Consider the following 10,211-nt stretch of genomic DNA (forward strand, 5'->3'; position numbering starts at 1 on the left):
AGTCTTGGGTGTTTTGCTGTGAATAGTGTTTTGCGACGGACTTAGCGACCACTTTTGCTTGCGGCAAAACAGAGTAGTAGTAGAAATCAATTAGAGACGGATTTTAGCGACCACCCATGCTGAATTATTTGGGATTTTTTGTTTTAGTAGCTAGGGTTGTTATTTTTGGCTGAATTTTTTTGTGGTAACTTCTTTTAATCCATATTTTGTGGGAAAAATAGCTAGAGCCTTTAGTTTGGTCAGATTTGAAAGTTCCAAAAAACTAGCAAATTTCGTGTTTGTCAAAACTTCAAACGGCCATAACTTTTGCTCCGGTTATCAGAATCGCAATTATTATATATGCATTTGAGGTCTCCATCGTCCAAAAAAAGCAATTCTGTCAAAAGTTTTTTATTTTTCAAGTTTTATTCACTTATTTTTCTTAACCCACCAATTTTAGCTTTCATAGTTAGACTTTGAATTTTTGTCTGAAATTTTTTGTGCTATCTTCTCATCATTTTATAAGGTTGCTCACAAAATTTCAAGTCATTTGGATATCATTTGAGGGTAGCTGTAGTTCAAACCTGCACCTTTATTTACATGACAAGGCAACTAGTTGTGCATGCTGAATGTAGTGTATGACTAGAGGCAATCCATCTGACTTACAACCCTTTGACCCTGAGATAGATAGGACATTTCATAGATTAGTTAGGCATCATTTTATACCTTTTGATCATCCTGAGCATTCCATTACTGGTGAATTTGTGCATTCTGTTATTGGTGATTTTGAACATCCTGATTTGGAGCATTATAATTTTGAGCATTCTGATTCTGAGCATTCTGATTTTGCACATTCTGAGAACATGGCACAACCTCCATCCCGTGAGAGGACTCTAAGGGAAATGGCTGCACCTGATTTCACCTACGAAAGCTTGTGCATCCAATACCCTGATGAGGATGTCCCATATGTTCTTAAAACTGGACTGATTCATTTGCTTCCAAAGTTTCACCTACGAAAGAATTTCACATTGTCTGCTCCACCATGAAACCCCCAGATGTCCAAGAGGATCACATATTTCTGAAGGCTTTTCCTCATTCATTAGAGGGAGTGGCAAAGGACTGGTTGTATTACCTTGCTCCAAGGTCCATCACGAGCTGGGATGACCTTAAGAGAGTATTCTTAGAAAAAAATTTCCCTGCTTCCAGGACCACAGCCATCAGGAAGGATATCTCAGGTATTAGACAACTCAGTGGAGAGAGCCTGTATTAGTACTGGGAGAGATTTAAGAAACTATGTGCCAGTTGCCCCCACCATCAGATTTCAAAACAGCTTCTTCTCCAATATTTTTATGAAGGACTCAGTAATATGGAGAAAAGTATGATAGATGCTGCCAGTGGTGGAGCCCTTGGAGACATGACTCTTGCTGAAGCCAGAAATTTAATTGAGAAGATGGCTTCCAACTCTCAGCAGTTTAGCGCCAGAAATGATGCCATAGTCATTAGAGGAGTGCATGAGGTAGCTACAAACTCAGCTGCATCATCTGAGACTAAGAAGCTTGAAGGAAAACTGGATGCATTGGTTAACTTGGTAACCCAACTGGCCTTGAATCAGAAATTTGTACCTGTTGCAAGGGTTTGTGGTTTGTGCTCCTCTGCTGACCACCATACAGACCTTTGCCCTTCCATGCAGCAACCTGGAGCAATCGAGCAGCCTGAAGCTTATGATGCAAATATTTACAATAGACCTCCTCAACCTCAGCAGCAAAATCAACCACAGCAAAACAATTATGACTTCTCCAGCAACAGATACAACCCTGGATGGAGGAATCACCCTAACCTCAGATGGTCCAACCCTCAGCAACAACAACAGCAGCCTGCTCCTTCCTTCCAAAATGCTGCTGGCCCAAGCAGACCATACATTCCTCCACCAATCCAACAACAGCAACAACCTCAGAAACAACCAACAGTTGAGGCCCCTCCACAACCTTCCCTCGAAGAACTTGTGAGGCAAATGACTATGCAGAACATGCAGTTTCAGCAAGAGACCAGAGCCTCCATTCAGAGCTTAACCAATCAGATGGGACAATTGGCTACCCAGAATTCTGACAAGTTGCCTTCTCAAGCTGTCCAAAATCCCAAAAATGTCAGTGCCATTTCATTGAGGTTGGGAAAGCAGTGTCAAGGACCTCAACCCGTAGCACCTTCCTCATCTGCAAATGAACCTGCCAAACTTCACTCTACTCCAGAAAAAGGTGATGACAAAAATTTACCTAACAATTTCTGTGCAGGTGAATCTTCTTCCATAGGTAATTCTGATTTGCAGAAGCAGCACATTCCCCCTCTTCCATTCCCTCCAAGAGCAGTTTCCAACAAAAAAATGGAAGAGGCAGAGAAAGAGATATTGGAAACGTTTAGAAAAGTAGAGGTAAACATACCTCTGTTGGATGCAATAAAGCAAATTCCAAGATATGCCAAATTCTTGAAGGAGTAGAGGTAAACATACCTCTGTTGGATGCAATAAAGCAAATTCCAAGATATGCCAAATTCTTGAAGGAGTTGTGCACTAATAAGCGGAAGCTTAAAGGAAGTGAACAAATTAGCATGGGCAGAAATGTCTCTGCATTGATTGGTAAATCTGTTCCTCAAATTCCTGAAAAATGCAAAGATCCAGGTACATTCAGCATACCTTGTATTATAGGGAATAGTAAGTTTGACAATGCCATGCTAGATTTAGGAGCCTCTGTTAGTGTTATGCCTCTGTCTATTTTTAATTCTCTATCTCTAGGTCCCTTGCAGTCAACTGATGTGGTAATTCATTTAGCTAATAGAAGTGTTGCCTACCTTGTTGGTTTCATAGAAGATGTCTTAGTTAGATTTGGTGAACTGATTTTCCCTGTTGATTTTTATATTTTGAATATGGAAGATGGATTTTCTCAAGGATCAGTTCCCATCATTCTAGGCAGACCCTTTATGAAAACTGCTAGAACTAAGATAGATGTTTATGCAGGCACACTATCCATGGAGTTTGGTGATATAACTGTTCATTTTAATATTCTGGATGCTATGAAATACCCATCTGAAGATCTTTCTGTATTTCGTGCTGAAATAATTGACCATGTTGTTGATGAATACATGACTGATCTTTATTCTAATTTGCATGCCTCTCACTCTTCATGCATTGAGTCTGAAATTGTACTTGATCATATGTCTGAATTTGATGCTGAGAGTGAATCTGAGAGTGAATTTGAGAGTGATATTGATTGCATGTCTGGTGGTGGTGTTTTACCTCTTGAGATTGATTTTATAGAGTCAGATAGGACTAACCATGTTTCAGGAAGTACACATACCTCTGACTTTCTTTATGAGGTAAAGGCTGAGAAACCATCTCCTTCTACCACTGTCTAGCCGACCACACCAGAATTGAAGCCTCTGCCATCAAATTTAAAATACGCTTACTTGGATGATAGCAAGAGTTTTCCAGTGATTATATCTGCCTCCCTTGCTGATGAGCAAGAGGAGAAGTTGTTGTCAGTTCTCAAGAAGCATAAGAAGGCTATAGGCTGGACCCTAGCGGACATTCCTGGTATTAGCCCATCCACATGTATGCATCGAATAAATTTAGAGGATGGAGCTAAACCAGTAAGACAGCCACAGAGAAGACTCAACCTGGTGATTCTTGATGTAGTGAAGAAGGAGATAACCAAGCTTTTGCAAGCTGGAATCATTTATCCTATCTCTGACAGCCAATGGGTGAGTCCCGTCCAGGTAGTCCCGAAGAAGACCGGCCTCACAGTGATAAAAAATGAGAAGGAGGAGCTAATTCCTACTCGGGTGCAGAACAGTTGGAGAGTCTGCATTGACTATAGGAGGCTGAACCAAGTTACCAAAAAGGACCATTTTCCCCTGCCATTCATTGACCAGAGGCTTGAACGCCTAGCAGGTAAATCCCACTACTGTTTCCTTGATGGTTTTTCTGGTTATATGCAAATTACTATTGCTCCTGAGGATCAGGAAAAGACCACATTCACCTGCCCATTCGGCACTTTTGCCTATAGGAGGATGCCTTTCGGCCTGTGCAATGCCCCTGGTACCTTTCAACGGTGCATGATTAGTATTTTCAGTGATTTTTTAGAAAATTGCATAGAGGTTTTTATGGATGATTTCACTGTATACGGATCCTCTTTTGATGGTTGTTTGGATAGTTTAGAAAAAGTTTTAAATAGATGCATTGAAACTAACCTTGTTCTAAATTTTGAAAAATGTCATTTTATGGTTGAGCAAGGTATAGTTTTTGGCCACATTATTTCCAATAAGGGTATTGAAGTAGATCCTACAAAAATTTCTGTTATTTCACAATTGCCTTACCCCTCTTGTGTGCGAGAGGTGCGATCTTTTCTTGGTCATGCAGGATTCTACAGGCGCTTTATAAGGGATTTTAGCAAAGTAGCCCTTCCACTGTCCAACTTGTTGCAAAAGGAGGTGGAGTTTGACTTTAATGACAGATGCAAAGAGGCTTTTGATTGCCTCAAAAGAGCGTTGACTACCACCCCCATCATCCAGGCACCCGATTGGACAACCCCTTTTGAGCTTATGTGTGATGCATCAAATTATGCATTGGGGGCTGTCCTTGCTCAGAAAATTGATAAATTGCCCAGGGTGATATATTATGCTTTTAGGACTTTAGATGCTGCCCAAGCGAATTATACTACTACTGAGAAAGAGCTTCTAGCCATAGTTTTTGCTCTTGAAAAATTTCGATCTTATTTGCTTGGTACCCGCATTATTGTTTACACTGACCATGCAGCTCTAAAGTACTTGTTGAAGAAGGCTGATTATAAGCCTAGGTTGATCCGATGGATGCTCTGGCTCCAAGAGTTTGACTTGGAGATCCGTGATAGGAGCGGAGCACAAAATCTAGTTGCTGATCATTTGAGTCGGATCAAACGTGTATCAGATGCGGATTCACCCATTCGGGATGATTTCCCGGATGATCATTTGTATATACTGTATAGTATTTCTGACTCTCTTTCTACTCCCTGGTTTGCTAACATTGTCAATTATTTAGTTGCCTCTGTTTTTCCTCCCTTAGCATCTAAGGCCCAAAAATATAAAATTAAAAGTGATGCTAAGCATTTTATTTGGGATGACCCCTACTTGTGGAAATTGTGCAGTGATCAGGTCATTAGACGGTGCATTCCAGATCATGAGACTGACTCAATCCTGCAGTTCTGTCATTCTTCCGCACCGGGAGGTCATCTGGGTGTTCAAAGGACAGCTCGCAAAGTGCTTGATTGTGGTTTTTATTGGCCCACCATCTTTAAAGATGCGTGGAAGATCCGCAGCACTTGTGAGCAGTGTCAGAGAGCAGGAAATACACTTACATGGCGACAACAAATGCCTCAGCAACCTATGCTATTCTGTGAGGTGTTTGATGTCTGGGGTATAGATTTCATGGGTCCTTTTCCTGTCTCTTTTGGTTATGTTTACATTCTCCTTGCAGTTGACTATGTTTCAAAATGGGTGGAAGCCAAGCCTACTAGAACTAATGATGCTAAAGTTGTCGCAGACTTTGTCAGGTCTAATCTCGCCTAGAAGCCTACGAGAATGCCAAGTTCTACAAAGAAAAGACCAAGAAGTTCCATGACAGCATGATAGTTAAAAAGGACTTCATGGTTGGGCAAAAAGTGTTATTGTATAATTCTAGGCTTGGACTCATGAGTGGTAAGTTGAGATCTAAGTGGATTGGTCCTTTTGCTGTTACTAATGTTTTTCCTTATGGTACAGTTGAGATCAAAAGTGACTCCACAAACAAGAGCTTCAAGGTCAACGGACATCAACTTAAGCCATTCCTCACGAACCCTTCTTTAGTGGACGTAGTGGTGGAAGAGACTTCCTTACTCCACCCTACTCTTCCTCCACCATGACTTAGGGAGTTTTTCTTTTCCTATCTCCTTCTTTACTTTTATTACACTTGTCCTATTCTCTTTGATGATTTAATTGTGCTACATTGAGGACAATGTGTTGTTTAAGTATGGGGGGGGAGTGTTCTTTGGTTTTGCTAGTTTTGTTGGTTTTGTTAATTTGTTAGTTGTGTTAATTTGTTAATGTTGTTAGTTTCGTCAGATTTTTAGTTTAATATTTTGGGTCAATTTTGTGTGCATGTACGACTTTGCATGTTTTTCTTTGAATTATAGGATATTCAAGAAATGGGTAATTGTTTTGAAAATAAAAGTTCTTGACATTTTGTGACTTGAAATCCTTGATTCTTCTCTACATGTCATGATAGTTTTGAAAGCTCAATTTGAGAGTGATGAGTTTACCTTTGTGAGAATTTGAGCCATCCATCATCATAATCATTTGGTGTGTTTTGCCCCATTGATTGCTTGCACAATAGCCTTGGCTTGATTCTTGTTGATGCGTCCTAATTCACATGCGTATTTGGAAATGATTGAGGCAATTTTGTTCTTATAAGCTTCTAGCCAAATGGACTTACCTTGAATTAATTCCTTTGATAGCCCTTTTGAGCCTTGTTTCCCTTTCCTTGTTTTGAAGCTCACTACAAGCCTTAAGTGAAAAACCATGATATCACCATATCCTTAAGGAATTTTGGAGCTTTGGAATTGTTTTGGGAATAAGTGTGGGGGGGTTTTTGTTTCATTGGATAACTTGTTTTGTTGGCTATACTTCATGATGTATTTTGGGCCATACTTGATGTACATTGTATATTGGTTAAATGTTGGACATGCTGAATGAAATGTTGTTTCTCAAAGGATATAGAGTAAAAAAAAAACGAAAAAGAAAAAAAAAAGCAATAAAGTTGAGTGAATAAGATCTTAAATGGCAAAAGAATGATGAGACTCTTGGTTCTACTCTTTATGTTTAAATTTTATCTTTACTTCTTTTTATTTTCTTATTTTTTTCTTATTATGCACTTATTCCCCATTGCTCCTCTATTCCTTTGGGATTTAGCCACTTATTCCATATTTTTCCATACCTTGTCCTTGGCCCCATTACAACCTTAAAAGACCTTTTGATCCTCATGTGCTTATATTAATGGGTTGATTGTCAATTTTAGAATCTTGCCAAGTTTATGTGGTGTTTGTTTTCTTGGGTGCTTTGAGGGTAAATAGTAGCCTAGACACTTGAGAGATAGAGTGTATATCTTGTGAGGCTTTATCACTTTTCATTCTTGAGCTGATTAACTATTTTGCCATGATTGGGTTGCTTGGATGATTTTCATGAATATCTTGACTTTTCAAATCTCCTTATGTTAGATGTTACCCATTACTTTCATTCCTTGATGTTCATTGGGAAATATGTGAATGTTTTCGTTTGTCTCTCTTTGATATCCTTGGATTTTGTTCTTTGTTTCATTTTGCCCAGGAGTGCAAAAGGCTAAGTATGGGGGGTTTTGATGTGCCATCATTTTCTTCTATTTTCTAAACCCTTTTTGCACCATTTTAATTACTGATTGGTCTTAATTGTCAATTAATTAGGCAGTTTTATTATTTGGGCCCATTTAGCTAATTTGATGTTTTTAATCTAATTTCAGGAATTAATGAAACATTGAGCTTAATCCAGATTTTGGTTGTGGACTTGAAGAGGGCAAATAAAGCAGCGCTTACCTTAGTTAATTTCTAATTAGGAAATTTCGCAATTTTATTTTATGTTGTTCAGTGTTTATTTCGTTTTGGGCCAGAGTATTGTAATAGGACCCAGCGACTTTGAGTGACTCTTTTTAAATAGCAGCCTTGGGATTCATGCAAGGCATTCTGTTATGCTATTTTCATTATTCAGAGCTTTGGTTTTAGGTTTTCACGTTTTTCTATTCCCTTGTTACGGTTTTCGTTCTTAATGCAAATTTCCGTTTTCTGCTTCTAATTACGAGTTCATTCTTGCTTCTTCTTCTACTTTCATTTACGTTTTTGTCTCATTTACGTTTCTGCTTCATGTTTCATTTGCGTTTTCTGTTTGAATCCATGGAAGGCTAGATTTTCTGGTGTTGTTTCCTTTTGAGGACGAAGCCCAACTCTCTTTGAGGTTTCGCTTGTAATGTGGTTTCCTGGCAGTTTTCCCTTCACCAGTTATCCCAAATTCGTGAATATTAATCAGTGCACGCTTCGTGTTCGATTAATTGCCTCTGAGCCTAACTTGCGTTCATGCTTAATGGACGAAGGGCTAACTGGTGTATGTGGTGCCTAATCACGTATTGACAACCCTAAGTTGATTTTCACTTAGTAAATTGAAATAGGGTTGGATTAAGTGGTTGACTGTTAGGGACGAATTCTCCATAACCCAGGATAAGAGAATGGCTTCTGACTCAGAGGAAACAACCTGTTTTTAACATTAGTAGTTTCGTATTCCAGTTTACTTGTTCTGCTCTTTAATCACAAAACAAACAACCCCCCCCCAATCGTTACTATTACTGCAAGTATATTATGAACATTTGGTTTGTCACTGCTCGTTGGGAAACGACCTAAGATCACTTCCTAGTTACTGCATTTACATATTTATTTGATTCGGGTATGGCCTCGATCAATGATGACTGGGAGCTTCTGAGCATCATCTAAATAGGCATATTTAAGGTGCTCAGGTAGTGGTTTCAGCTCTAAGGAAGGTGGTTGAATGGTGGAAGGCAAGGGAAGGTTGACGGCTGGTGGAAGAGAAATAGAAGGATCAGAACCTGCACCTACATCACAATCAGAGGGAATTGCAGAGGAAATCTTTACACGAGTACTATATACAGCAACAAACTCATTAGAATCATCACAGGTAAAGTCAAAAGAACCAAGATCAAAGTCATAAAAGTCAGAAAAATCAGAAAATAAATTGGTACAAATATTTACACTATCTACTACATCATTAATGATATCTACAAGGAAAACAAAATGCTCCTCTATAGGATGTCTCATGGCCTAAAAAATGTTGCAATCCACAACATCATCACCAAACTCCATGGAAAGAGTTCCTGCATGCACATCAATTTTTGTGCTGGCTGTCATCAAGAATGGTCTCCTTAGGATCAATGTGGACCCATGGCTGGAAGACTAATTCTCCATATCCATAATGTAAAAATCTATTGAAAAAATTAGATCCTTAACTTGCACCAGGACGTCTTCAATGACTCTATTCGACCAGAATACTTGTTTACTCCCTCTTCCAAATTGGTATTACTTGTTTTTATATGGTAGTGGTCTTACCGACAAGCGCACCGGGTCTCCAGGTAAAAATAATTAAAACGGAATGAATCGAGTATCGAACACCGGGAACTTGTTTATTTAGCAAAGTTTTGTTAAGTAAGCAGGCATTTGCAAATAGAGATTAATGATTGTGAATTAAAGCAAAAGTATGTTCTATCCTAAGTAAAAGCAATAAACAAGAACAAGTAAGTGTGAAAACAGATATCTAAAGGCATTGGGTCCTCCTATTGAGCAAGTTGATGCAATTAAAGATGTTTTTCTAATTAAAGATGTTTTTGTGTTCTATGTTGAGGACAAAAATACCAAACATCGATTCCTCTAGCATTTGGACTAATTTAAATCAAACTTCGTTCACAGATCCCTCTTGTTGAACTTAGCCTTATTTAAGCAGTATTATACTCACAGCATAATAAAGAAGACTAAAACCCTGCACATTATCCCTAGCAATGCAGTTATTCAGTCCCTGCTCTATCAAGTTCTAAGGAAACAATACATTTCCCAATGCTAAAGTCCCTAACGGCACACACAAATGGGTGATCAAGCCACAAGCATGCATACAATAAGCATAGATAGAAGCAGTGAACACATAAAACAACCTTAATTAGATATGAAAAAGAGTTTACATCAACTACTCAGTAAAAATCCCCGACTGAGGGTTTTAGCCTTTCATGGCAAGAAAGCTCCTTTTACACTGAAGAAGAGGAATCAAGAGAAATTGCTTGCTTACTAAGGAGTGGGGATATCTCCTCCACCTCTAGGAATCTCACAAACTCTCAAAAACTCACTAATCTCCCTAAAAGATGAAAACTTGGCCCCTTGCTCTGCTTTACGCTCTCTGAAATTCACACTCTGAGTAGTGAATAGTCCTCTTGGCTCTCCCTTTAATTCTGTGCAAATCAGGCTTAAAAAGGGCTTCCTAATCTCGACGTCGCACTTAGCGCGAGTAAGTGAATATGAGCTTAGCGCCAATCTCGCACTAAGCCTGGAAAGCGACAAACAACTCGCTTAGTGAGCTGATAACGCGCTAAGTGC

The 10,211-nt window shown here is 39.1% G+C and overlaps 1 non-coding gene across 1 annotated transcript; it reads right to left on the reverse strand.

Annotated features, from left to right (window-relative positions):
* Positions 1–1,192: 1,192 nt before the first annotated feature.
* Positions 1,193–1,299, reverse strand: LOC113001043 (small nucleolar RNA R71). The gene has a single exon (XR_003266377.1). It is a non-coding gene; the product is annotated as a small nucleolar RNA R71 (small nucleolar RNA).
* Between the last annotated feature and the right edge of the window lie 8,912 nt (positions 1,300–10,211).

This window comes from Glycine max, unplaced genomic scaffold (genome assembly GCF_000004515.6).
Source record: "Glycine max cultivar Williams 82 unplaced genomic scaffold, Glycine_max_v4.0 scaffold_324, whole genome shotgun sequence".
Lineage (NCBI taxonomy): Eukaryota > Viridiplantae > Streptophyta > Magnoliopsida > Fabales > Fabaceae > Glycine > Glycine max.